Genomic DNA, 25,488 nt, shown 5'->3' with positions numbered 1-25,488 from the left:
CTGAGTCAGGCTAGAATTCTAAATTCTATGCCAGACAGTCTTTCTCTTTTTTTTTTTTTTTTTTTTTGTTATCCAGCATCTCGAGGACTATAGTTATGAACTAGGAGGACAAGTGCTATCACTGTGAACTATTTGCTGTGAACTATTAGTGACCTGGCAGATAGAGGTAAAAGCAATTGGGGCTGAATTTAGCAAAAGGGCACTCCAGCTCTATCTTACTAGGAACTATTTGCAAATCCAGTGTTTTTGCTTGAAAATTTCTAAGCCTGGACTCCCATTCAAGGCTACCCCTAACATTTATAGGCCTGGGGCAATAATAAAAAGAGGCCCCTGGCCCACAACCCACCCCTTTCTCTCATGCCTCTTCTAGTTTTGCTCAGATCCTAAAGACCTCTTCCATATGCATGTGTGCATCTCTGTCTCCCTGCAACTATGGTCCCTGCCAAACAGCCACCCATCAGCCCCACCCTCTAGGCACACAGATGGCACTATTAGCCCTCAAAAGGGCAACTCTTAGTGTTTGGGCAGGGAATCCCAATGTCCTTGACACTGAAGCATGGTCTAGAACAGGGGTGTCCAATCTTTTGGTTCTCCTGGGCCACATTGGAAGAAAAAGAATTGTCTTGAGCTACATGTAAAATATACTAACACTAATGATAGCTGATGAGAAAAAAAAAAAAAAAAACACCAAATAAATCTCATGTTTTTAGAAAGTTTACAGATTTGCATTGGAGCAAATTTGTAAACCCACTCAAAGCCATCCTGGGCCGCATGCAGCCTGCAGTCTATGGCCCACAGGTTGGACAAGCTTGGTCTAGAAGTAGTGGGGGCATGGGCTCCAGGTGGGCACACTCCTGGTCTCCTGAACTTCTCATCCCAGGAGGAAGACACAGCCGGAGGAGAGCCAGAGCCAGGCTCTGGAAAGCATGGGCCCAGAGGAGAGGCCCCACCAGCCTGGGTCAAAGGACGCCACACCTCACCCATTGATTGCTGAAGTCAAGCCTGGCTTCACTTTTCAGTTTCTGCTTCCTCAGCCCACTCCCCAACTGCCCCTTTTCTCTCAAGTATAAAAATTCCTACTTCCTGGCTTTGAGCCATCCTGAATCTGACCTTGAAGTGAGTGTTATACAAGAAAGGAGATATTGTATCTTTTTTAAAGGTCTACAGAATCTGAATATTTATGATGTGCCACATCAAGATGTCCTGGTAAAGAAATGTAATTCTTGTCACCTATGGCTACTGAGAAATGACTTTCTGGATACACTGGTGGCATTTTTTTATCTCTCACAGGCTGACAGATAATGGGACTTTGGGTTTCAAGCCGTAATCTCCTCATCTATTGTGGTTTCTAGAAACAATAACAAAAAATGGCAATGTAGCTAAGCTCTGTAGTGGACTGAACAGACAGGCAAATAAATTAACACTCTACAGTAAGAAGCCCCAGACCTGTAAGAGTTCTGAGGTGCTTTACACTCTTTCCAGGGAAATTGACTTTGCTCCATTTCATGGACTGAGGATACCAATAAAGAGGCAGAAGAGTGACTGTGAGATTTGCCCCGCGAGTCAAACCCAGGGTTGGCAGAGTCCAAATTATTTACCATCACAAGATATTGCAATATGAGGACTTTAAAAATGGATGCGATCTTTCTTCCCTTTGAAACCATGTAACACTTTCGTTGTAAGTTCCTTATGGTAGTTGGAGTATAATAAAAAAAAAACAAGTTATTTGTTCTTTACTCCTGGTTCTTGGTACACAGCTCCTACAACCTTTGGAGTCTCCAGAGTGATGAGTGTCTTCTATGTGCTAATGAGATGACTAGTAGCTGGGCACCCTAGATACCTTTGGGATGTGGGTTGGTTGCCAGAAAGACCAAGCCTTGATTGGAAGCTTAAAGCTTTCAGCCCTACTCCCCAACCTCAAGAAAAGAAAAAGGGTTGGAGATTGAGTTAATCACCATTGACCGGTGATTTGATCAGTCATGCCGAGATAGTGGAACCTGCAAGGTTCAGAGAACTTCTGGATTGGTAAACGCATCCATGTGCCAGGAGGATGGTGCATTCTAACTCCATAGGACAGAAGTGAGTTGTTGAACTCTTAGCTGGTACCCAGAGAATTGGTTATTAGTCCTGAAAAACATCCCCAGAGTTGTTATCTGGCATTGGCCTATAGTATGGTCTCTTTTATCCTTGTTTTTCCCTCCCACCCTCCTTGGTTGCATTTTCTTTGAGGGCAAGAACCAGGTTGTACTAATCTGTGTGTTTCTTATGACACCCAGCATAGGGCCTGGCTCATAATAAAAGAGGAGTAAATGTGGCTGAACAAGTTTGTGTGCTGTTCTGACCGCTCCTTGGGTCTTCTTTATGATGATGCATGTTTAGGAAGGCTGGGCTGGGCTCCTAGTCATGAGGCAATTAAGGATCATGGCATTCACCAAGGATATGTCTCCCAAACTTCTCACACAGAATAAAGAAGAAAGAATGAAAAGGGCTACCGTAAGATGTAGAGGCTAGGCACCAGCTGGTCTGGTCACTAGGTAACAGATACTCAGGCACAACTACTCAGCAATGTTGTGATTCCAATTCATGCCTTGGCAAAGTTATGCATTTTACCTTATAGAATGGACTTTCAGTTCAAGTGGCTGAAACTTTAAATGTGATAACCATAAATGGCCAGAGTCTACTAGTGGGAAACTTAACAGCACATCCCAATCAACTGAGAAAGTGTGAAATACACAGAAGTAATGAGGAGAAAACTCCCCAAGAATTCACTAACAAGTCCCCCTCAGCCTCTCGACTTGCCCAGGCCTCTGTGCTTGTCTCAGACGCAGTTCTGTAACTATATCAACAACTTGTCGCAGCTACAGCTTCAGAGACTGTCCCCAAATATATTTTTAGCCCAATTGCCATTAATTAGGAGAAGAAAGAAGAATGAGCAGCAGGCCTTCAACAGTTCACTCTGGAGTCTCCGCTGAACTTGAAAGACATGTTTGGTCTGTCCTTAGGGAATTAAAACCTCCCTCCCCTCTACGGCATCAATCCTTAACAATAGCTAGAAAACAGAGAAGACCCAGAACCCCCAGTACATCTCTGGGCATCCCAGAGCAGGAGCAGGGAGGGGCTTTCCATAGCAACTCAACAGGCTTCTCAGGGCCTGTCCACTTGTGCAACGGTTGGCAGCACTCAGTATTTCCATGTCTCGTGTTGCCTGGTGGTCTTAAAGCCATATTCTCCTTCAAATGCCAAACCACAGCACAGTGAGCAGCAGAGAGTAGGCACTGCAACAGGAAGACCAAGGTGACTCATTCTCTTCCTGAGGATGGGAGAGAGGGAAAGAGGAGCCGGAGGGAAGAGGAGTGGGGAAACTGCACCATAAACCTGTGGAATTCTGTAAGACAGATGCTATACCTGATTAGCCCCTTAGCTGGCCAGGCCATGGGCCTGCAGGCCCACCAAGGCTCATACTCTAAAGTACAATTCTTCAGCTCAGCTTGGGGAAATTCACAGTGGTTGTAGCAAAGGATTCAATAAAGCAAGGCCTGACTGGACTCCCAGAATCAAAACCACAAAAGACCGTTTTGTGGTTTTTGTGGCTATTTTAGTTCACTCCCTGGATCAGAGTACATTTGACTCCCTACAGGATAATCTCCAGTACATCATCCAATCTGTTCTCAAATGCCTCAAGTAGTGGGATTTTCACAACTTCCCTTGGGAAGTTATTCTTAAAGCTGAATGGCAAGCGTACTTTTTCTGATATTGAACATCCATCTTGCCTTTTCTTAGCTTCATCCCTGTTATCCTGCAGAATAAACTCCTGCCCTCAGCATTGTCTTTTTTCTATCAGTGTTTACTGATGCGTTTCCTGTGCATACTTACGATACCACTTCAGCATCCATGCACTCAAGCTGCAGAGATCAAGAAATGTCTAAGAAATACAATGACAAATAAAGGCTCTGCCATCTGGCAGGCAAAAACGTAAATGAGATGTGAGCCCAAAATCTCAATAAAGAAGGGATCATCATCAATCCACCCTCCCCACAGAGCCCCACAACAACGGTGGAATTACTGTGCCGTGAGTGATGCTCTGTTCTCACCCTGATTCATCTTCACAATCTAATGAGTTTTCCTGCCTCCAAAATGATTTTATGAAACACCAAATTTATTTTATCATATGTATCTTTAATTCATTCACTCAACGTGTTGTATTTTGTATCTTATTGTGGTACTGTGCAGAAATGGGTGCCTGGTGTCTAAATTCTCATTGTATATCCTTTTGAGAGTTGAGAGCTTACCCAAGCTCCTACCCCAGCTCCGAGCTTTAGGGGTAGGATTCAAACAGGGCTCTAAGAACGGTGCTGCCCAAAAGGTATTTGCTTTGTTTTTATACTGATGAATGTGGCAAGTTTAGCTATCTTCTCTCTACATGTAGAATTTTTTCATGACTTAGAAAAAAAAAAAAAAAAAACTCCACTAATGAAAAATTGTGGACCAGGCATGGTGGCTCAAGACTGTAATCTCAACACTTTAGGAGGCCAAGATGGGAGGATCACTTGGTCCCCAAAGCTTAAGACCAGTGTGGGCAACATGGCAAAAACCCCAACTTTACAAATTAAAAATTTAAAAATTAGCCAGGCATGGTGGTGCACACCTGTAGTCCCAGCTACTTGGGAGGCTGAAGTGGGAGGATCCAGTAAAGTCGAGGCTCCAGTGAGCCATGATCGCACTGCACTTCCATACTCCAGCCTGGGTGAAAGAACGAGACCCTATCTCAAACAAATTTTTTTTTTTTTTTTTTGAGACACAGTCTCACTCTGTCACCAGGCGCCAGGCTGGAGTGCAGTGGCATGATCTCAGCTCACTGCAACCTCCACCTCCTGGGTTCAAGCAATTCTCCTGCCTCAGCCTCCCGATTAGCTGGGACTACAGGCGCGCATCACCATGCGCAGTTAATTTTTGTGTTTTTTAAGTAGAGACGGGTTTCACCTTTTTGGCCAGGATGGTCTCAATCTCTTGACCTCGTGATCTGCTCGCCTCAGCCTCCCAAAGTGCTGGGAATACAGGCATGAGCCACTGCTCCCGGCCACAAATTTTTTTTTAATAAATAAATAAAAATTGCTATTGAACCAACTAACTCCAGTCAAACAATTCTCCCTTTGTCTACTGTCCACACACCTCCAGCAAGAAAGAGGTCTACCTAGACCTCTAAAATGTTCTTTCTACTTCAACAAACACGGCTTACAGAATTTTATAGTCTAGGCCGGGCATGGTGGCTCATGCCTGTAATCTCAGCACTTTGAGAAGCCAAGGCAGGTGGATTATCTGAGATCAGGAGTTCGAGACCAGCCTGACCAACATGGTGAAACCCCATGTCTACTAAAAATACAAAAAAAAATAGCCAGGCATGGTGGCCAGCACCTGTAGTCCCAACTACTCAGGAAGCTGAGGCATGAGAATCACTTGAACCTGGGAGGCAGAGGTTGCAGTAAGCTGAGATCATACCACTGCACTCTAGCCTGGGGGACAGGGCAAGATTCTGTCTGAAAAAAAAAAAAGATTTTATAGTCTACTTAATAGGGACTTTTTATTTGCCAGAAGAAATATCTAGAGACTTAGAGAAAGAAAATTTGGATCTGATATTTACTTCAAGGCATGATTTTTCATTCTTTAAAAAGTACATTTGGCCCAGAACGATGGCTCACACTTGTAGTCCCAGCACTTCGGGATGCCGAGGCAGGTGGATCACAAGGTCAGGAGATCAAGACCATCCAGGCCAACATGGTGAAACCCCATCTTTACTAAAAATACAAAAAATAGCTGGGCATGATGATGTGTGCCTGTAATCCCAGCTACTCAGGAGACTTAGGCAAGAGAATAACTTGAACCAGGGAGTCTGAGGTTGCAGTGAGCTGAGATCATCCCACTGCGCTCCAGCCTGGCAACAGAGCGAAACTCTGTCTCAACAAGAACAACAAAAAGTACACCTATTATATGAAATGAAGATAAAAGACACAATCCCCACTTTGGGAGGCCAAGGTGGGCGGATCACTTGAGGTCAGGAGTTCGAGACCAGCCTGGCCAACATGATGAAACCTCAACTCTACTAAAAATACAAAAATTAGCCAGGTGTGGTGTACATCCTTTTGAGAGTTGAGTGCTTGCCAGCTCCTAGCTTTAAAGGGAGGGTTCAAACGGGGCTCTAAGAGTGAGCCTGTAATCCCACCTACATGGGAGGCTAAGGCAGGAGAATCGCTTAAACCTGGGAGACAGAGATTTCAGTGAGCCAAGATCACACCACTGCACTATAGGCTGAGCAGCAGAACGTGAGACAGACAGGCAGACAGAAAGAAAGAGAGAGAGAGAAGGAAGGAAGGAAGGAAGGAAGGAAGGAAGGAAGGAAGGAAGGAGAGAGAGAAAGAGAGAGAGAGAAAGAAAATAGAGAGAAGGAAAGAAGGGAAGGAAGGAAGGAGGGAAGGAGGGAAGGAGGGAACGAAGGAAGGAGCGAGAGAAAGAACAATCCCCACCTTCAAGGAACTCTCAGACTGGTGGAAGCAATAGACAAGTAAAGAGAAAATTGCAACCATGATTAAAAGTGCTATGCTTAAATAAGCACCAGGTGCTTCAGGAACATGTCAGGGGACTCCTAAGACAGACTGAGGCACCATCATTTCTTTTTACCCTTGGCCTCCCTCCAAGACATTCTCCAATTTGTAGTCAGAGTGGTCTTTTTAAAACGTGAAGGAAATCAAGTTATTTCTCTGCTCGGAAAGCTTCAGGGACTTCTATGCATTCAAAAAAAATCCAAACTTTGTATCAGGGCATATGCTGTCACACAGGAACTAGCCTTCCGTCCTCTGCAGCTCCACCTCCTATCACTCTGTCCACAGCCCATCAATTTCAGCTCCACTAACCTGCATTCTGGTCCTACAGTGCATCAGTGATTCTTCCCTGCTGAGACCCTTCCTATGTGCTCAGTCCTTTAGTCCCCTCTGTCCAAAACACTCTCCCCACCACAATCCTCTGCGACTCCCCATCGCACCACCTAGTTTACCTGACTAGCTATTCTCATTCCTCAGGTATCTATTTGTGACCTCCTCAGCCTTCTCCTTACAGTATACCCCTTTCCCACACCCAACCCCTATCCCTACCCTTTAGCTATTTTTGTTGTTCTCTGTTTTCTTCCTTCAAGGCACCTCCCACAATTTTTGCTATATGTTTGGGTGCTTTCATATCTAGTGTCTGTCCTCCCAAACATTTAACATTAGCACTTACTACTAGACATAAGCTCCATGAGGACAAGTACTTTGTATGTTTTATACACAAAACACCTAGCTCACAGCCTGCAAAGATTAGCTCAGCAAACCCCTGTGGAAAGCTGGGCTTCCTGAGGAAGTGACACTTGAGCTAGGTCCGAAAGGATAGGGAGGAGTTAACTAACAAAAGCAGAGGAGTGGCACTGTTGCTATATGGTGAAACTTATACAAACACCTGGAAACATGACCATACGGGAGCTCTGAGTTATTTCGTATCACTTGGACGTAACACACAAAAGGAAGGATGATGGCCGGAAATGCCTGTCAAGGAGTTTGGAACACTCTCCTGTAGACCAGGGAGAGCTAGGGAATAGTTTTAAGGGTAGCAGCAATATAGTCCAATTTGTACACTCCAATTTGATTTAGTGATCAATTAGATGTTGTAGGGAGTGAGGGAGAAAGAAGGAAGAATCCATGATAACACCTAGAGAAATTTTCAGCTTGGTCTGGCATGGCTCACACCTGTAATCCCAGCATTTTGAGAGGTCGAAGTGGGCAGATCACCTGAGGTTAGGAGTTCGAGACCAGCCTGGCCAACAGGGTAAAACCCCATCTCTACTAAAATACATAAATATATATATATACACACATATCCATATATATACACACACAAAAATTAACTGGAAGTCATGGCATGTGCCTATAATCCTAGCTATTCAGGAGGCTGAGGCAGGAGAATCACTTGAACCCAAGAGGCGAAGGCTGCAGTGAGATCACACCACTGTATTCCAGTCTGAGTGACAAAGTGAGACTTTGTCTCAAAAAAAAAAAAAAAGATTTCTGGCTAAAGCCATAGGCGGAAGAATTACCATTAATCAGAGGCCCCATCATAGAACTAAATTGGTTCAGTTCTATTTTCTTCAAGGTCAAAACAAAGATTAACGTTTCCTCTTGCAATGATTTTCTCCTGCTCTGAGCTTCTTCAGCATTTCTTTACACAAACTATACGACACTCCCAAGCAGGATGGAGCTCACTCACATCCATCAGGTCACTGCAGGAAATAGATGGCACCCTCAGAAGGGGTAATTGAGAAGAGTTTATTGGTGGGAGTATTTACAAAGGCTTAGGCAGAGTTCTGGGTACTTGACAAGGACAGTGAAGCCCCACAGGACTAGAACTGGCAGGGAGTTGCTACCACCTACATCGGGTCTTCAACATGCCCAGCCCATTCCTGCCTCAGGGTCAGTGCATTTGCTGTTTTCTCAGCTTGAACTGTTCTTTCTCCAAGTATCTCTACAGCTTGCTCCTTCACCTCCTTCATTATTTAATAAAATATCACATTGGCCTGACCTTATTTAAAACTGTTAAAAAGCAAAATGAAACAAGACTTCTCCTTCTCTTCCCTTCTTTGTCTCCTAAGCACTTAACACTGACATACTTCATTCATACAAAATTAATTTTATGTATTTACCTTACTGCATCCCCTCTAGAGTGTAAGTTTCATGAGATTGAGTGTTTTGATCTGTTTTGTACACTGCTATATATCCCAGCACCTAGTACAATGCTTTACACATAGTACAGTGCTATTAAAGATGTATTTAATGAACAGTTTCCTTATGCCCACCTCAGAAGGAAGCATGAAGTAGATTATGTACTAACCTGATGCAATAAATATTTTTTCAAAAGTCAAATTATAATACAAGCTGAAGACAAAAAAAAAGTCGATATTTGCTGTGTATAGCACCATGTGTCTCTATCTACCTCCCTTGGGTTTCCATTAATAGGTTAGCACTAGGTTGGCAAAGTTCTTGGTTCTCCAATATAGTTCAAAGACCAGCAGGGGAGCTGGGTAATCCAACAGGCTTCCATGTTCACGTGGAAATGTCATGTGAGCTCTCCAGTGCCTTTACTCTGCCTCTACACCCATGGAACAACACCATGACCTATAATTTCATTTCGCCCATTCATTTAAGGAGTATGTATTGGGTACCTACCATGTACCAAACAACCTAATGAGACAGGTATCCTTGGACAAAAAACATAAAGTTCCTACTCTCACCACAAAAAAAAATAATAAATCCAATGTCTGGAAATAATGAGTACTATGGAGAAAAATAAAGCAGGGTAAAATAATAGAAAGCGAGAGTGCTATATTACATAGGACAAAAAAAAGCCTTTCTGAGAAGACAGTATTTGGAGGAACCCACATCTGCCTCGAACTCTGTCCTACCTGATGTCATGGGTGACTTGCAGGAAGTCAACATAGAGCTGCCCTCACACCTAGAGATCCAGCAGGAGCTGAAGGAGCTGCAGGTATGCCCAGCACAAATAAAGAGAGCTCACAGGACAGAGACAACTGGCACAAGCTGTCACAGCCCTGGTCCCTTGTACCCATCTTCAGAAAGAAAAGAAAAGCACACCTGATGCCCCAATTCTACCATCCAAATCCTGGGTAATATGTCCCTTGTGGCCAATACAAACCTGGAATCATTTAGGGAAGGGAACTCTGGGACCCACCTTCATTCAGCCTAGCTAAGTTGACACAGTACAAAACTACCAAGAAAATGTCAAGTATTTAAATGGCACTTACCATGTGCCACACACTATTCTAAGCACTTTACATACATGAAACTCATTGAATTCTAACATCTGCTTTATGAGGTGCATGCTATTATTGGCCCAAGAGAAGCTAACAAACTTGGCAAAGGTCATACAGTCAGTAAGCGACAAAGCTAGAATCCCAGGCAATCTCACTCCAGAGGCTGTGTTCTTAACCACCACAAGAGTATATCACATAGCTCCTGCATTCATGGAGAGACACATAAAACATAACACACATGTCAATATATGATAGAATATCAAGTAGCAGTAAATGCTATGAAGAGAGGAGATGGAGCTAGACAATAATGGGGAGGGCCACAGTTATTTGGTAGAGAATGTGAAGGAAACCTTCTCAGGTGAAGTGATCTTGAGCAGAAAACTGAATGAGGTGAGAGGGAAGGCTGCTCTGAGCTGGGGGAACTGCACAGGCAAAGGCTCTGGGGTTGGAGTAGGTATCATGTGTTCTAAAAAGCAAAGAGGTCAGCATGGGTGGTGCTGAGAAAGGGAGAAGACTCACAGAAGCTGGGTGGGTGAAGCCTGGAGTAGATATGGCAAGGCATTGAAAGTTGTTGACTTTTACTCAGAATGATGAGAACTCCTGGAAAGGTTGTGAGCAGAGGACAATTTACATCAGGGAACCCAGTTAAGTAAGAAGCATTTGCCAGAATCAGAGCACACATGGCGAGTGCTAACACAAGGTGTGTGATAAGAGGTCGGAGATATTTTGATGGTAGCATTGACAATGTTTTCTAAGATTGGATGTAAAGACATCTCAGGTTTATGTAAATCACTAAGCAATAGAGTAGAGGTGTGTTGACTGTTGCTTTCAGGAAGTGGCTCTATTCTGTGTGTTTTCCCGTCTACCACATCCAGAAGTATTTATGTATCCAGGTGTTTTGTTACGTACCAGCGCTCTCCAGCAGAACCTTCTGCCATGATGGAAAAGTTCAAGTCCTTGCCATCCATTGTGATAGCCACTCACCACATGTAGCAATCAAGCATTTGTAACGTGGCCAGTGCAAATGAAGAACTAAACTTCTAACGTCATTTAATTTAAATTAAGTCAAAGTTAAATGGCCACACGTGACTAGTGGTTACTATTTTGGACAGTGTAAATATATATAATATCAAATGTCAGATTCTTCAATAATTGAATTAATATTTTGAAGGTCTTTTTTGTTCTTACATAAAACCTTAAAAAATATATTCCTTTTTCCTTTCCTAAATGATCTGGGTACTCAAATAGGATTTCTCTGGGAGACTGTTCCTGCTGAGATATTTTCCATACTTATGCAATGACACTGAGTGAACTAAAGAGCTAAGATAAATACCTACCTAATTCAAAAGGGAGAAGAAAAAACTTTCAACAGAATAATAAGGCAAAAGTTATTCCATGACCTAATGTATCAGTCGGGGATCTCTAGAGGGGCAGGACTAATAGGATATGTATATATGAAGGGGAGTTTATTAAGAACTGTTAACTCACATGATCACAAAGTGAAGTCCCACAATAAACTGTCTACAAGCTGAGGAGCAAGGAAGCCAGACCAAGTCCCAAAACCTCAAAAGTAGGAAAGCCAACAGTGCAGCCTTCAGTCTGTGGTCTAAGGCCCAGGAGCCCCTAGCAAACCACTGGTGTAGGTCCAAAAGTCCAAAAGCTGAAGAACATGGAGTCTGATACTCAAGAGTAGGAAGCATCTAGCACAGGAGAAAGATGGAGGCCAAAAGACTCAGCCAGTCTAGTCCTTCCACATTCATCTGCCTGTGCTGACAGCTGATTAGATGGTGCCCACCCAGATTGAGGGCGGGTCCTCTCCCAGTCCACTGACTCAAATGTTAATCTTCTTGGCAGCAACGCTCTCACAGATACAACCAGGAACAATACTTTGCATCCTTTAATCCAGTCTAGTTGACATTCAATATTAACTATCATACCTAAATTACAATCTTTTTCTTTTTCAGGTTCACAGAGCATTTTTACCTTTGTTATCCTGAAAGATATTCTTAACAACCTTATGAAGGGAGCAGATACTTCAGGGTAGAGAAAGTTGGGGCAGAACTGAGGTGAGTGGACTGCCCAAAGCAAATGATGATCCATGAGTACCAAGACCTCAACTGCTGCCTTCTGCCTCCAGGCCTCACCCTTCCTCCCTGATGACGTGTGCTGGCCCTCACTTCTCTTAGCTTGTGCTAACACCTTCCCAAATGAGTTCCTGTGTTCTTTAAAACCAATTTACTGGTTCAATTTGAAAACTACACTCTCCTCAGTCTTTTTATTGGTTTATCTAAAAGTTATTTTTTTAATGAAACATATTTGGTAAGCTGTCAAATGTATTTTATAGGGCTCTATCCCTAGCTTCAGTGTGTCTTAACTAATAAAAGAGGGAAAACTAAACATTATTCCATAGGAAGCAGATAATTAAAACATGTGCTGGATAATTTTAAAGAGATATTTAAAGATAATTTTAAATATCAAACTAAATTAAGTTTAAAAATAAATAAATAAAAGTGGTCTCAAAATCAGGAGCTCAATGGAGCACATCCCTTGCTAAAAATAGATCGTTCTGCACTTTCAGGAATTGGTGATATCATTTCCATTGAAGGTTACTGCTCACACTTGGCAATATCTTCTTTAACCTTTCATCAGGCTAAATGAACAAATTCATTTTAGATGATGAAAGAAAAGCATCTTTAGATCTTGAATGCATAAACTGGAAGAAATGATTGGGGATTAAGGTTAGAGATCCATATCTACACAAGCTCAACATGTAGTGAAGGGGGTCCCCTTCCCAGTTCAAACTGGTTACAGCAGGTGGAGACACAGCCCACCTGTCTCCAATATTGGCCCACAGGTCTTCGATATTGAAATGTAAAGAGGAGGAAACCAGAAAGGACATTTAATTATTCATCAAAATTGTGAGGCCTAATTTTCAAATTCTTTTTGAAAGCCAAATATAGTTATTAAATTTTGAAATTACTTGCCAGAACATTCTAAATAATTTAAAATAAGACCGACTTTTGTTATTTCTAAATTAAAAGTAAGCTTGTCTATCACATTTCCTCCTTTGGCAGACATCAATAATTCTGTACTGTCAGCCTCCTTTCTTTGTGCTTTGACTCTGAGTCTGACATTGTCTCTGTTTGAAAGCATTCTTCCCCAAAGTCATACACAAATAGGCTTTTTTTTTTTAATATGGAGTCTCGCACTGTTGCCCGAGCTGGAGTGCAATGGCACAATCTAGGCTCACTGCAACCTCTGCCTCCTGGGTTCACGCAATTCTCCTGCCTCACCCTCCCAAGTAGCTGGGATTACAGGCACACACCACCACTCCCAGATAATCTTTTGTATTTTTAGTAAAGACGGGGTTTCACTATGTTGGCTAGACTGGTCTCGAACTCTGGACCTCGTGATCCACCCGCCTCCATCTCCCAAAGTGCTGGGATTACAGGCATGAGCCACTGCACCAGGCCACAAATAGGCTTTTTAAAAGAACCTTTAGGTGGCGCCTGGTGGCTCATGCTTGCAATCTCAGCACTTCAGGAGGCCGAAGAGGTTGGATCACCTGACGTCAGGAATTTGAGACAAAGCCTGACCAACATGGTAAAACCCTGTCTCTACGAAAAATACAAAAAAAAATTGGCCAGGCATGGTGGTGCATGCCTGTAGTCCCAGCAATTCAGGAGGCTGAGGCAGAAGAATTGCTTGAACCTGGGAGGTGGAGGTTGCAGTAAGCCAAGATTGCACCACTGCACTACTCCAGCCTGGGTGACAGAGTGAGACTCCATCTCAAACCAAAAAAAATACATTGAAAGAGTTCCCAGTCCAGTTATCTAACATTTGAAATATATCATCTTATGAAATCCATACACAACAGTTAAGATGGTGTTCTTACCACACTCCACAAATCAGCAAATAAAGGCAAGAAGAGATTAAATAACTACTGAATGACAAAATCAGAATTTGAGTCATGTCTGACTCCAACCCATGTGTCCCAGTGTTTTAAATCTCTTTAGATATTAAAGCTGGTTTCAGCATTATTTTCCCTAACTTTAAAAATATCCTATTCAATATAGTATTGGAAGTTCTAGCAGAGCAATCAGGCAAGAAAAAGAAATAAAGGGTATTCAATTAGGAAAGGAGGAACTCAAATTGTCTCTATTTGCAGACAACATAATTGTATATTTAGAAGACCCCATCATCTCAGTCCAAAATCTCCTGAAACTGATAAGCAACTTCAGCAAAGTCTCAGGACACAAAATCAATGTGCAAAAATCACAAGCATTCCTATACACCAATAACAGACTTAAAAAGAGCCAAATCAAGAATGAACTGCCATTCACAATTACTACAAAGAGAATAAAATACCTAGGAATACAACTAACAAAGAATGTAAAGGACTTCTTCAAGGAGTACTACAAACCACTACTCAAGGAAATAAGAGAGGACACAAACAACAGATGGAGAAATATTCCATGCTCATGGTTAGGAAGAATCAACATCATGAAAGTGGCCATACTGCCCAAAGTAATTTATAGATTCAACACTATCCCCATCAAGCTACCAATGACCTTCTTCACAGAACTGGAAAAAAACACCTTAAACTTCATATGGAACCAAAAGAGAGCCTGCATAGCCAAGTCAATTCTAAGCAAAAAGAATAAAGCAGGAGGCATCACACTGTCTGACTTCAAACTATACTACAAGGCTACAGTAATCAAAACAGCACGGTACTGGTACCAAAACAGAGATACGTACATTTGCATGATCATGGCTGGAGTACACTGACATGACCATGGCTCATTTCAGCCTTGACCTTCTAGACTCAATCCTGTCATGTCAGCCTCCCATGTAGCTGGGACTACAAGCACACACTACCATGCCTAGCTAATTTTTGTATTTTTAGTAGAGACAGTATTTTGCCATGTTGCCCAGGCTGGTCTCGAACTCCTGGGCTCAAGCTATTCACTTGCCTCGACCTCCCAATATGCTGGGATTACAGGCATGAACCACTGCGCCTGACCCGGTTTGGTTTTTAATCTATCCTTCAACTTGGGATTTCCACACTGCACCAATGAGGACTCAGGGTTCCAATTTTCAAATGACTTTTTCCACCCATGTCTCAGGACAGACAGCAATATTCTGGTCATAACTCAGTGCTGGTGGGCAGGATGTTCAGATGCCTTTTCACAAAAGATAACACATTCCTGCTTCCTGGTTCCTTTAGGGAAATTCACTTCTGCTCATTCTGTGCAAGCCCTATATCCTCCCTTTTGACCCTTGCCTTTGTGTTGAAACTCCAGCCCCTGGAGGCTACATTCAGTCCAGCTCCCTGTGCACCTCACAGTTTCTTCTGCCATTTATTACCGTGGGCTCCTTACCTGCCTCTGAAACCTGAAGACTTTTCGTATTGCTTTTGCACTTAGTATTTAAAATAATGTGTCTATTATTTCTACATATTCAAACAGAAAGAGAGTTAAGCTGGTAGCCAGATGTCTTCTTTAAGAAACAAAAGTGTATAGATTTTTAAAGAAACTTCACACATAGTACATATTGCACTGAAACAAATCTTGCACAGAATCTCCAGAAAACAGCCTAGCAAAAACAACTATGTAAGTAACATATCCTAATTAAAACCAACGCTTTACAAGAATGTGGCAAGTTACTCAATACTAGAGATAAATAAGAAAGCTTTATAATAATCTCAAATCCTCCTCTAGCTATAACAAAAATTCTAGCCTTCACCTTTTACCATTAATTAGGTATTACTTCCAGGGCTCCCACTCCACACTTGTGAAGGCAATATGCCAACATTAAAGCTGTCTCTTTGAGCTGGCACAGTGGCTCTCACCTATGATCCCAGAACTTTGGGAGACTGAGGCAGAAGGATCATTTGAGGCCAGGAGTTCAAGATCAGTCTGGGCAACAGAGCAAGACCTGGCCTTTACAATAATAAGGTTCTCTTTTTCAAACAGTTTTTTCCCTTTCATTATAAAAGTAATATGCTCATAATAGTAACCTAGAAAAATTATTATAAATATAAGAAAAGAAAACCATAAATTAACTGTAGTCCTCCAACTCAGAGACAACCACTATTTGAATATCAATGTTTTTCCTTTTTGTTTCTATGCATAGAGTTTTCTTAACTGGAATCATACTTTATATAACATAGTTTAGTATACCATTTTTCTCATTTAACACTAATAATTAATATTTCCCATGTGTTTAAAAGTCCTCAGAAATATTTAATGCTGGTATTGTGTTGTAATTAAATATTTCTGTGTCTAACCATTGTCTAGACAATATAATGTGTCTAGCCATTGCCCTCTTCTTCAGCATTTAAAATAGCGTTGTAATAGTCAAGATTGTATATAAATCTTTGTTCATGTTTTCTAGTATTCACTTATTATTTACTCAGAGTAGACTTTTAAAAATGGAATCATTGATTCAAAGGAATATTTTAAGGCTTCTTATGTATATTGATACTGCATTCTGAATCCACATAACAGACAGTCCTGCCCTATGCCCCACACATGAGAGATCTGCCTGTTTCTCTCTTTCCCTCTCTCTCTCTCTCTCTCTCTCTCTCACACACACACACACACACACACACACACACGTGTGCACGTACATACAAATGCACTTATTAAAGAACACATGCATGCCTGATCAATCAGGATCCAGACACAGCATCATTCGTCATTCTAAACATCCACTTTCATAAGACCACACAGGCATAGGGACACACAGCTTCACGTCTCTTACCCAATGTCCTCAAAACACAAAGAAACTGCATCTGAGTAACTCTCAGATTTACGACTTACGCCGCTGCCACATCAAAGACAGACACTTCTCTAGAGAACTAGGAAGAACCTGGGTACGAGAAGGACAAATTAACCTGACAAGCCCTTCCTCTTAACATATATGTAATAGATTCTTAGAAAATAAAGTATAATTTGTTAGTAGTACTGAGAATCTATTTTCCAACTTCTCTTCATGATTCAATTCATGGCTCCTAAACTGCTCATGAATTGGTGCTGTATTTGCAACAGTTGAGGAGCACTTTGCAATATAAACCAATTTATGTTACTCTTAAATTTGTCTCTCTGTAGGTATAGATATAAGATGCACAAAACATGATAAAAATTCTTTACATTAGCCACTAAATGAACATTGACATTAAACAATTTTGATTCATTTTATTTTCATAAAAACTTCAATTACATAAATTTTAATTAAATAAAAATTTAAGTAATTTTTAAATTCTGAAATTTAGTAATTATAATTTTATTTTTGGGTATAATTTTATTTAATATAATTTTATTTTCTCTTTGGGTAGAGATAGGGCCTCACCATGTTGCCCAGACTGGTCTTGAATTTCTGAGCTCAAGCAATCCTTCCAACTTGGCCTCGCAAAATGCTGGGATTACAGGCATAAGCCACCATGCCTGGCTCATTTTACGTTTTAATTTTAATAGACAATTCTGGATATTTTAGAAGCAAAACAACTTTTTAAATAGATATAAAAGATAATTTTAATTTCTCATTTCTTACAACTAATTTACATGCTTAATAGAGATATTCAAATGTATATTCTCTGAGTACAATTGCCTATTTTAAATATTTAAACAAATGGCATATGAACCTCCATCTATGCTTATGTCCTGGGCCCCCAAATGTCAGAAGAGGGCTTAAATGACAAAGGTTAATTGCCCTCCACCTGTAATGTATGAATGCACATTTTCCCACACCAAAATGAAACATTACTTATAGTTATTCTCAATTCTTAAGTGAAATTTTTCATTTGCATTGATTACCAGTGAAGTGAACATTTTTTAATATATGCTTACTAGTCATTTGTAATTTCTCATCTGTAATTTGTCTCTTCATGCACCTGGCCCACTTTTAACATAGAGCCTTAACATTTCTTCTTATTGATTTGTTGTGAGCACATCATATATTAAAGACATTGACTTTTAGTCATATTTCTTACAAACATTTCCTTAAGTTACCAGTTATTTCAAAATTTTGTTTATATTTTTGACATACATGCATTTTTAATTTGTGTATAGTCAAATCTGTCTATCTTCTGTGTTGTGACTTCTCCTACTGATTTCATGCTTAGAATATCCTCTCTCACTCACAAACAGATAAATATTCACCTTAATTTTTTCTAGTATTTTCATTTTTTAAACATAACTCACTAATGTACCTGGAATTTATTTTAGCATATAATATAAACCCATGATTGGCATTGATTTTTTTTTCCCACATAGCTAGGTAAATTTCCCAATACCACTAATTAATCTTTCTCAATGATATGTGATATTTCCTTTATCATGTGTTAAGTTTTAAAGTTTGCTTTTAGGAAATATATTCCTTTCCATTGATCTGTGGATCTATTCTTAAGTCACATTAACTAATTAATGTATTCTAAACATCCCATAGAATTGGCCTCTATCCTTCCATTAATCTTCTTTTAATACCCTGCCCATCCTCTTTCCCATCTTTCTATTTTTTGCAGTCACTCTTCAGAATCAAAGAAGCAGTTCTCGATTTGCTGCCCCTTTGGGCTCTGCCTTGGTGGCAGCAGTAGTAGCAGTAGTAGTAGTAATAGCAGTTATTTCCCCTTGACTGGAAATAAAGCCTAAACCAGGTGACTGCTTGGTAGGAAGGTGGGAGTGGAGAACCACTAAAAATAATTCTAAAGTTTCCTTCAACACTAGTTGTCTATTGACTCCAAATTTCCTTCTAACTCTACAATTAGAGTCTTGGCTGGGCAAGGTGGCTCACCCCTGTAATCTCAACACTTTGGGAGGCCAAGGCAGGAGGATCACTTGAGCTCAGGCGTTCAAGACCAACCTACCCAACATGGCAAAACCCTGTCTCTATTAAAAATACAACATTAGCCGGGTATAGTGGATCATGCCTGTAATCCCAACACTTTGGGAGGCTGAGGCTCCAGAACACCTGAGGTTAGGAGTTCAAGACCAGCCTGGCCAACATGGTGAAACCTTGTCTCTACTAAAGATACAAAAATGAGCCGAGTGTTGTGGCACATGCCTGCAGTCCCAGCTACTCAGGAGGCTGAGGCAGGACAATTACTTGAACTGGGAGGTTGAGGTTGCAGTGAACCAAAATCACGCCACTACACTCCAGCCTGGGCAATAGAGTGAGACTCCATCTCAAAAAAACAAACAAAAAAAAAAACAAAAATTAGCCAAGTGTGGTGGCTCATGCCTGTAATCCCAGCTACTCAGATGGCTGAGGCACCTGGAGAATCGCTTGGACCAGGGAGGCAGATGTTTCAATAAGCTAAGATCGCACCACTTCACTCCAGCCTGGGAGACAGAGTGAGTGAGACTATCTTAAAAAAAAAAAGTGGCTAAGAAGAACAATCACTTGAACCCAGCAGTTTGAGGCTACAGTGAGTTATGATCATGACATTGCATTCTATTCCAGTCTGGGAAACAGAGTGAGACTCTGTCTCAAAATAAAATTAATAAAATCAGAGTTCCTTGAAACGTTATTACCAACAACTATTTTGTTCTGTACTAGAGAGAGCAGAGGCTCATTGTCGGAAAGACTAGTACATTGACCAATTAGTCAAATGACGTTAAGAAAGTAATTTTACTTTTATGAACCTTACCTTCCTTATCTGTAAAATGGAGAGGATAAATCCAACCTCACAGAGCTTTCGGGAAAATTCAGAGAGATAATGGAAGTATCTGCATGTAGGCAAGCATAAAAAAAAAAGAGAGAGAGATAATGGAGGTAAAGCACCCATGAGGGGGCCCATAGGGTGTTCTTATTTTTTGTTTGTTTGTTTGTTTGTTTGTTTCTGAGACAAAGTCTTACTCTGTCACCCAGGCTGGAATGCAGTGGCTCAATCTCCACTCACGGCAACCTCCACCTCTCAGGTTCAAGTGATTCTCCTGCCTCAGCCTCCCAAGTAGCTGGGATTACAGGCGCCCACCACCATACCCAATTAATTTTTGTATTTTCAGTATAGATGGGATTTCACCATGTTTCCCAGGCTTGTCTCAAACTCCTGACCTCAGGTGATCTGCCTACCTCAGCCTCCCAAAGTGCAGGGATTTCAGGCATGAGCCACTGTGCCTGGCCTGGTGTCCTTTAAATGTTATTGCACAGGCATTTCCCTGCTTCAGGCAGCTTTTAGTCCTGAACTGTATCTTTGAAGGCATTAGGGTGTCTTTGCAAAATAGATTCTAAGATTAATTCCCCAGGGCTTCAAGGGATGTCTCACTGACTGGCCTCTTAGCTCTCTGTGAGAGGAAAGGAAGAGGTTAACCTTTAGTTTTATGGAGTCCTGAGTTGGCTTCTTTATTTGACTGTTGGGAGCATTCAGCTAAGTTTTTGCCTTCAAAGATTCCTCTGCCAGCAGCAAAGAGAAAAGTGTGAACATTTTAAATGATTCAAGCCAGCTTGTCAGCATATTCTTCAAATCTTCCTACACATATATTTACACTTTGACTGTTAACAAGATGTATCATCCTTGTCCAGGCAGAGAAAGCAATTACTCTAGATGATTATCCCAGGATTGACACTATCTGGGGCTTAGCATCACTCCAACTATAGAAATTATGTGTTAAAAAGAACAAGATAGATACGTAAGCTAAAGTCGTTTTCTCTCCTAACTTGTCCTCAGTTAAGGCCTGGAAGCCTCTAAGCAGGGCCAACATCATGAAGCAGTCTTCAACCAAATCACATCAACCCTGCCCCACCTCACCAACCCTCACCCTGTTCCAGAACAGCCACCAACCCACTCAACATTGACCCAGTGTGTGATTTGCAGCTACCTCAGAGCTCCATGCCACTGCCACCACCATCACCCGTGCCTATGCTCGCCGCTGTCCTCCTCCTTGGCAAAATTGTGAAGTAAATGGTTTCTGCCTCTGTGGTATAACAAAACACAAATACAATTGACCTTCAAACAATATGGGTCTGACCTGCTCAGGTCCACTGATACACAGATTTTCTTCCACCTCTGCCACCCCTGAGATGCAAGACCAACAACCCCCCAACTCCCGCTTCCTCCTCTTCAGCCTACTCAATGTGAAGAGGATGATAATGAAGACCTTTATGATGATCCCCTTCCACTTAATGAAGAGTAAATTCATTTCCTCTTCCTTATGATTTTCTTAGTAACATTTTCTCTCTCTAGCTGACTTTATTGTAAGAATAAAAAGCATAATACATATAACATACAAAATATTGAGCAGGCGAGGTGGTTCATGCCTGTAATCCCAGCACTTTGGGAGGCCCAGGTGGATGGATCACCTGAGGTCAGGAGTCCAAGACCAGCCTGGCCAACATGGGAAAAACCCATCTCTACTAAAAATACAAAAATTATCCGGGCATGGGGGCGCATGCCTGTAATCCTAGCTGCTCGGGAGATTGAGGCAGGGGAATCCTTTGAACCCAGGAGGCGGAGGTTGCAGTAAGCCAAGATCTCACCACTGCACTCCATCCTGGGTGACAGAGAGAGACTCCATCTCAAAAAAAAAAAGAAAGAAAAAGAAAACACACACACACACAAAATATATATGTTAATCAACTATTATGTTATCAGTAAGGCTTCAGGTCAATAGTCATCTATTCATAGTTAAGTTTTAGGGGAGTTAAATGTTACACTCAGGTTTTTGACTGCACAAGAGGTTGGTGCCCCTAACCCCTGCATTGTTCAAGGTTCAACTGTATTTGATCTTTATATCCTGTTCCTGGCATAGAGCTCCTAAAATCCCCCAAATTTATTGTCTTTCATATGCTTATGAGCTGACTCATGGTGAAAGCTGGTGACCAGAAAACCTAGCCACGTGATTGTGATTGGACGGTTAGAAATTTTAGCCTCCCTCCCCACCTCATCCTGGGAAGCAGAGTGGGGCTGGAGATTGAGTTTGATCACCCATAGCAAATGATTTAATCAATCATGCCTATGCACTGGCAATGAAACTTTCACAAAAACCACTAAACGACAGGATATACATAAAGGATATAACCCTGAGCTATATCCTTTATAATAAACTGTAATAGTAAGTAGAGCATTTTCCTGAGTTTTGTGAGTCATTCTAACAAATTATCTAGTTACATTGGGCCATGCCAAGACAAGGGTGGGGGGTCATAGGAACCCCCAACTTTGTTGTAAGCTAGACAGAAGTGTGGGTCACTAGGGACCTCACTGGTGGCTGGCAGCTGAAGTAGGGGCTGTCTTTTGGGGCTGAGCCCTTTAATTTGTAAGATCGGACACTCCAGGTAGATAGTGTCAGAATTGAACTGAACTATTGGACACCCAGTTGGTGTCAGAGAATTGGTGTCAGAAAATATTTGGTGTCAATACACAACACACATTTGGTATCAGAAGTGGTTATCAGAAAACACTACACAGCCCCAGACTCTCTTCCCCTCCCTCTTCCCATTCCCCACTTCCCACAAAGTGTCTCTACCCTAATTGTGCTCCTTGGAGCCCCAAAGGTAGTCCATAAATCCTGTAAGTGCTGGTTTCAAAATGGGCCTTAAACTACAGAATTATCCCTTGCTCCTTCTCCCACCTCCTTCACCCACCACCACAAGAAATATAGACGATCTCTGCCCAGTGCTTTTTCATGTCTATGTCTTTGTCCACCTGGAATGTGTTTGCCTTCTGTTCCTATAAAGCTAAAGTTAAGCTCAAATGCCCTCTCAAAGTCTTCTCTAATCTCTCCACCAAACCTTATTTATCCCTGTTCATTACAGTTCATCTCTACTTCTCTTTATCTGTATGCTTTAATGGCATTTCAGTTTCTATCTATATTCCACTCTCATGTTCATAATGTATTTTCCCTACTAGACTGTAAACTCTTTGCTGGCAAGTAGGCCACAGTCAAGTTAGAGAAATATGTTGTGATCCATGTTTGAGTTATCTTTGTATTCACAACCTGACATGGTATTTACAGAACAAATACATGAATGAATCAATCAGTCCTGCTACAGTGCTATGTGAAACCTACTAGCCTCAAGAGCAAAATTAATCCCTTAAGTGAATATGTGCAGATCTGCTTAGTGAAGTAGAGCAGCTCCATTCTTTTCTACACAAGAGGTCATGGGGAAAATCGAACATATTTGACTGTGCTTACCACCCAATTTCTTGTTTTGCCCAGAATCCTTGTTTACAGAACCACAGCAACTTTTGAATCAGAATCAACCCACAAAGAGTAAAAGAAATAGCTGGGGTCTTTCCTACTAACAAGATTAATATTGTTTAATACGCTTTCCTGCCATTTGCTCGCAAACCTCAAAAGCTTCAGGCTGCCAGGTGCAGTCGTTCATGCCTGTAATCCCAGCACTATGGGAGGCAGGCAGATGTAGGAGGATTGCTTTAGCCCAGGAGTTCAAGACCAGCCTGGGCAAAAAAGTGAGACCCTATCTCTACAAAAAAAAAAAAAAAAAAAAAATCAAACAATTAGCCAGGCATGGTGGCATGTGCCTGTCATCCTAGCTACATGGGAGGCTGAGGTGGGAGGACCTCTTGGTCCTGGGAGGTCAAGGCTACAGTGAACCGTGTTTACGCCACTGCTCTTCAGCCTGGGTGATAGAGCTAGACCCTGTGTCAAATAAACAAATAGCTTCAGGCCATGCAGAATTCTGAGAGTAATCATGAGTGTTTTCTTGTACCTGCAAACCACAAACTAGCTTGCATGATTTAACAAATTTCATTACCCGATAGCTAATGATTTGGTAAGAAATAAAAACTTTGCCTTGCCAATATTTTGTGATTTATTCTCTCTGAAAGAAGTTGAAAACAGAAAAATGTAGGTGCTTTCAAACAATAAAACTCTTGACAAGCTCCACTCACATCTATCATCCCTGGAGATTGATCCCTCCCTTTCCTCACATGGAGAGCTTGTCACAGCTCCAGAAAAAATACTTTCCCCTAAACTCAACAGCTGATGAGAAACTAGAGATGGGAAACAAGAAAGGAACCAAAAGGAAGAACTAAGCACTGATCTCCATTAAGCTGACTCAACTAAATAAATGGTGAGACTCAACTGTTACACTTCACTTCGCTATGCAGGGTGACGCTTCCATTTTATTGCCATAGTAAATTCAGACTAGAAAGTGGTAGAACATTGGCATTTCAATCAAGGCAGCTCCAGATAGGCACAAAGCACAGAGCAGCAAGCAATCACACACTCACATACACTTTCCCTACCCGGCCCACTCAGCTCTGTGTTGAAAGCTTTATGAAAGAAAGGCTAGAGGATATCCAGAGATCGCTGACAAGATTCAAAGGGACGGAATTTTACAAATCCCTATAAAAGAGCCAGGAGCTCTTCCTTGCCAATGGGAATTTGAAATATGTCCCTCAGCCCTTCTGGCTGTACAAAAGCAAAAAAATCACAAACAACTTGCTGAGAATATACATTCCCACAGAATACATCACCTCAAGCTAAATGCTCACTGTCCTCCCTTCTTCTTTAAGAACTAAGAATCAGTGATGTTGCTGGGGTAATAGCAAGCCGTCTGACACCTTCAATCATTTGGCAAATTATAAAACGGGCTATGTCACTTCAGCGACTGAAATAAGGAGGCAGACCGACATTATCAAATAAGCAAGTGCAATACCAGGTATAAGAAACGGAGCAATATTTCAAGCGCTCAGGAAATGACAAATTTTATGTTGAGCCACATCTACTGCAGGGCATCATCATATGATATTTCTTCAGGTACAGACATTGCACGAGGGTAACCTGTTCTGTGCACATTTGTAAGTATTTATATTCCATCAGCTTTCTTGTCAGTAGAAAAATATTTCTTTGCACATATGCCAAATGAGTTTCATAATGGAAGCCACAGCTTGCTTCTAAGTAAATTATTAAGTCATCAGCTCTTTAATGAAATGGAATTGTCTGCACTGATCTTTCAGATAAAATATGCTCTTTTGTAGAAAATGACTGTCCCTAGAATAGAAAAAATAATTTAACCACAGGCTTCAGAAGATAATGGAAAGGGAATGAAAGCAGCATTTATTGAGAAAAGCCCCAGAAACTGAGTAGGCACTTGCCATGTGATTTCACTAAATGCTAGTATTAACCCTACAAGAAAAGAACAATTACTCCCACATTAGAGATTAACATATTCAAAGAGGCTGGATCACTTGCGCAGCCACACAATGCTAAGAAATGGTAAAAATAAGATTTGAAAACGTAGGGCTTACTAAAACCTAAACTTACTCAAATATTGTATGCTAACTCTCAGTTTGGATAAAGTTGGCCTCGATAATCAGCCTGGCTTTTCAAACCAGAATTAAATATTCTCTTAATAAGTAAGCCAATTGGTCAACCTGGCTTTTCAACCCAGAATTAAATATTCTCTTAATAAGCCAATTGGTCAACTAATATGTATTAAGATCCATATATATTGAGTAATTGTATGTCATATATATATTTAATATATATAGACTATGTGTCCTAATATAATTGCTGTCAGCAAAAAGGATTCACTAATCACAAGCATAGTCAGAACAACTTTTTTATTATACTTTAAGTTCTGCGATACACGTGCAGAACGTGCAGGTTTGTTAAATAGGTATACACGTGCCACGGTGGTTTCCTGCACCCATCAACCTGTCATCTACATTAGGT

The 25,488-nt window shown here is 41.3% G+C and overlaps 1 long non-coding RNA gene across 1 annotated transcript in view; it reads right to left on the bottom strand.

The window, feature by feature from the left end:
* Positions 1-66: 66 nt before the first annotated feature.
* The window catches only part of LOC116527422, a 36,919-nt gene continuing 11,497 nt past the window's right edge, over positions 67-25,488 (bottom strand). The window contains exon 2 of the long non-coding RNA XR_004258541.1: positions 67-3,310. This is a non-coding gene — a long non-coding RNA (uncharacterized LOC116527422). The remainder of the gene's footprint in view (positions 3,311-25,488) is intronic.

Source organism: Sapajus apella, unplaced genomic scaffold (assembly GCF_009761245.1).
Source record: "Sapajus apella isolate SASKATOON/1434 unplaced genomic scaffold, GSC_monkey_1.0 scaffold54, whole genome shotgun sequence".
In the NCBI taxonomy this organism is placed as follows: Eukaryota; Metazoa; Chordata; class Mammalia; order Primates; family Cebidae; genus Sapajus; species Sapajus apella.
The sequence above is the reverse complement of the archived record's forward strand: the minus strand, read 5'-3'. Positions and strand labels throughout refer to the sequence as shown.